Source organism: Elephantulus edwardii, unplaced genomic scaffold (assembly GCF_000299155.1).
Source record: "Elephantulus edwardii isolate Elephantulus edwardi_28Jun2011 unplaced genomic scaffold, EleEdw1.0 scaffold00019, whole genome shotgun sequence".
Taxonomy (NCBI): Eukaryota; Metazoa; Chordata; class Mammalia; order Macroscelidea; family Macroscelididae; genus Elephantulus; species Elephantulus edwardii.
In genome coordinates this window covers 21878092-21882355 of record NW_006399769.1, presented here as the reverse complement: position 1 = coordinate 21882355, position 4264 = coordinate 21878092, and positions in this window count along the sequence as shown.

Sequence of the window (4264 nt, the reverse complement as noted above, 5' to 3'; positions counted from 1 at the left end):
TATAGTTTTTTCTCACTGAAACATATGTGGATAATTATATTCTGTGTCTTTAATTGTGTGTCACACGTGCCAAGGGTGGGAACTACATTGACTCTATTGGCTAGTTATACAACTGGAAAATATCTTTTATCTGCTTTTTTCCAAGAACTTGTCTGTCAGATAATGTTCTAAATCTAAACACTCAGATTAAAACAGACTAGGAAGAAGGATTGGCCATCCACTTCTGAAATAGCAGGACTTGGAAAACCATAAATAGAATAGGGCACACTTAGACTAGCAGATATGGCAACTGAGGCTGACCCTTCAAGTGTGGAAACACATAGGAGGAAGAACAGCTGTAAGCAGATACTAATGATTAGATCATGGAATGTAAGAAACATGAATGTAAGATAATTGGATTTTGTTAAGAATACAATGGAACACATAAACATTGACATATTAAGTATTGGCGAAATGAGATAGATGGGCATGGGACATTTCAATTCAGATGATCATATGCTCTACTATGCTGGAGATCAAAAGGTGAGGAAAGGTTGTTCATAGTTTAAAAAGTCATTTATAGATCCGTCTTGAGTTACAGTGTTGTGAGCGTACAAGGAAGTCCAGTGAGTACTATCATCATTCAAATATTTGTATCAACAATTAGAGCCAAAGAGGAAGAAACACAAGATTTATACCAACTTTTGCAGTCAAAGATTGATTCGATATGCAATTAAAAAGCATTAATAATAATGGGTGACTGTATTGCAAAAACTGGAAACAGAGAAGAAGGATAAATAGTTGGAAAACATGGACTTGCTGACAGAACTGAAGTTGGAGATAGAATGATAGAATTTTTCCACAATCAATGACTTATTCATTGCAAATACCTTTTATAAGAAGCATAAACACAGGCTATACACATGGATTTCACCTGATGGTATACATAGGAATCAGGTTACATCTGTGGAAAGAACTGTTTCAGAGGAATATACCAATTGACATATTTCGACAGACGGACACTGCCCTGGATGTGCTTACCAAGTTGTGCCAAGAAATCTGGAAGACAACCACCTGGCTAACTTACTGGAAGAGATCTATAATTGTTCACATTCCAAAGAAAGGTGACCCAATAGAGTGTGGAAATTATAGAACAATATCATTGATATCACATGCAAGCAAGATTCTGCTGAATATTATCCAAAATTGACTGGAACAGCACATCAACAGAGATCATCAACCTGAAGTGCAGGCTGGGTTTAGAATAGGTTATGGTACTAGGAACATTATAGCTAATGTCAGATGGATTTTGGCTGAAAGCAGAGAATACCAGAGGAATGTGTTTCATTAGCTATGCAAAGGCATTTGACTGTGTGGATCACAACAAACGGTGGCTCCCTCTGACAAGAATGGGAATCCCAGAACATTTAATTGAGCTTATGTGGTACGTACTTGGACCAGGAGACTATTGTCAGAATAGAGCAAGGAAACAATGCATGGTTCAAAATTGAGATGGGTGTAAGCCAGGGATGTGTCCTATCTCCATACCTTTAAGTCTATATGTGGAACAGATTATCTGGGAGATGGGGCTTTGCAAAGAGAAATGTGGCATTGGGATTGGAGGTAGAGTAATTAACAATCTGAATTATGCAGATGACACAACCCTGCTTGCTGATGAAGAGCTTGCTGCAGAAGGTCAGAGACTGCAGCCTTCAATATGGATTGAAGCTCAACATCAAGAAAACCAAGATTCTCACCAGTGTGCTGATAGGCAGCAGCATGATAGATGGGCATTGTAAACAGCTTCGGTTTGCTTGGCTTTCCAATCAACACTCTTGATACCAGCAGCCAGGAGATGAAAAGACAGATTGTATTGGGAAAGTCTGCTGTCAGAGACCTCTCCAAAGTACTGAAGAGCAATGATGTCAGTCTAGAGACTATGGTGCACCTGATACAGGCCATGGTCTTTGCAATTACTTGCTGTGCATCAGAAAGCTGGACAATGACTAGGTATGATAGAAAGAGAACTAACTGATGCCTTTGAGCTGTTGTGAGAGTGTTAAGCCAGGCTGCTCCTTGTAGGCAAGGATTGTGAAGCTTCGTCAGAATGTGTTCAGATATATATTCTGCAGTTTATGGAGTATAACTTTGGACATGTTGCAAGGTGGGATCAGTCTTTGGAGAGGGACGTCATGCTTGGGAGGGTGGAGGAACAGAGCAAGAGAGGAAGACTTCAATGAGATGGATTCATTCTGAGACTGGCGTAATGAAGGTAGGTATATCAGAGACAATAAGATTGGCACAGGATACAGCAGGGTTTGGGATATTTTACACAGGATTACTATGAACCGCAGGCAATTTGATGACACATAACAACAACAACAATATGCCTTTAATTAAGTATAAATACTCAAATTTGACAGTATATTATGTGGGAAGTGGGAGGGTAGAGTTGATATTCTCTTATGACCGGCTGATAAACATTACTAGGGCTTATGCCGACAAAAATGAGTACCTACTTTTCTGTTAAAAATTACTACTATGTAGTATAACAATTCAACAGCGTCATCTTAAAATTAAAAAAATGCCATTTTAAAGATTCTTATACTTTACTTTTAAGGCAACATCCAGATTTGCAGCTGAAAGAATAAAACTTTTAAATAATGTGTATCATTCAGAGATTGGTTATTTTTGTTTTCAAATATTTCAAATGACTAAGATTGTCATGTACTTTTTACATTTTCGTAAAGCAATTTATAATAGTGAACAAATATATAAGCTAGTCAGAAAACCGAAACGACCTAAAGCTTCTTGAAGGTTTTGAGTCACAGTTTGACAGCCAAGCAATGAAAATGACAAGCTGTACTTACCAGGAACTGAGAAACAGGAACACTTGGATCATTCACTTCTATGCCCTTATGGCAGATGAGGTGACTGTGGCACGGATAATATAAATGAGGTAGGAACAGTTCATGATTAATCACTGAAAAATCAATGTGGGAACAGACAAGTTAGTAGTACTTCTCACTGTACAGCTGTTCTTTCTAGACACAAAATTAAACAATTAATAGTATAAACCTTTTCTCCTTCTTCAATTCTCAGATACTTCTTCAAAAGCAAGCAGTTCAACTATTTCTTTCATCTCACATAGTCTGTTTTGTATATTGCCAACCCTGACATAATATTTTACTTATTTTTTTGATGACGAATGTAATAGATCCGTTATGGACATTTAGGAAGGTAAAGAAAGACACAAAGGAAATTTTTAAAATCTATGTAACAAAGACTGTGGTACCAACCAATGTAAGATGATTTTCCTAAAGAAATAAGCAAGGAATAAACAAGGAATTCTTTATATGCAAAGATATTCATCACACTTGCATTTTAATAGCAAAAAAAAGGGTATACAGTTCCAGAATATGGACCTGAGACCTCTCACTGCCCCCTTTCCTCTGTGCTTTGGTACATTCTACATCAAACTTACTCATCTTTCCAGACCTCCAACTTGCAATTTATATCCATGGCCCTGCCTGCCACCTCATAAAACCTATATCTGTTCAAATAGTTCTTTATCCCTGTATATTTTCATTCTCCCAGATGCATTCATCAGCTGGAATTAATGGAGTGCTATATCTTTCTTTGAGAGAGAAAGATAGGCCGTTTCCTCCTGTGTGATTTATAGCCTCCAAAAACTTACTAGAGGATCAACTCATAGCTAAGAGTTGGTTCAGACAGCGTTGAGTGAGTTGAAATGTCCTTTCAACATCTTAGTCATGATTTTGCTAATATTTCCTTTACTTTCTGGTACTGTTGATATTTTTGTGTACTGTAGAGTCAGAACCAACCTATAGCTGACCCTCCAATGGGTTTTCAGAGTCAGTTCCTCAGATGGGAGGAGATTGCCCACTCTTTCCTGGTGGTGCAGCTGATGGCCTCGAACTGCATGCCTTTGGGATTACAGCACAACTTCTTGCCACTAAGCCACCAAAGCTTTGTTTCAGCCTATACTTTCCTGCCCCGCCCTGGAATTAGCTACTATCCAGGAAGTATTGGTTCCTTTTTGTGGAAAATGGTTCTTGTAAAAATAAAAAAAGGGGGGGGGAGTATAAGTATAAATGTATAAGATAAATTATACATTTACATAAAGTTAAAAAAAACAATGCTTTAGCAGAGTACTTCGAAGAGACACACACAATACTTTTAAGACACATAACATTGCATAAAAGCAACATATAAATTTCACATGTTTATATATATGTATATGAATATATTTATATACATATTT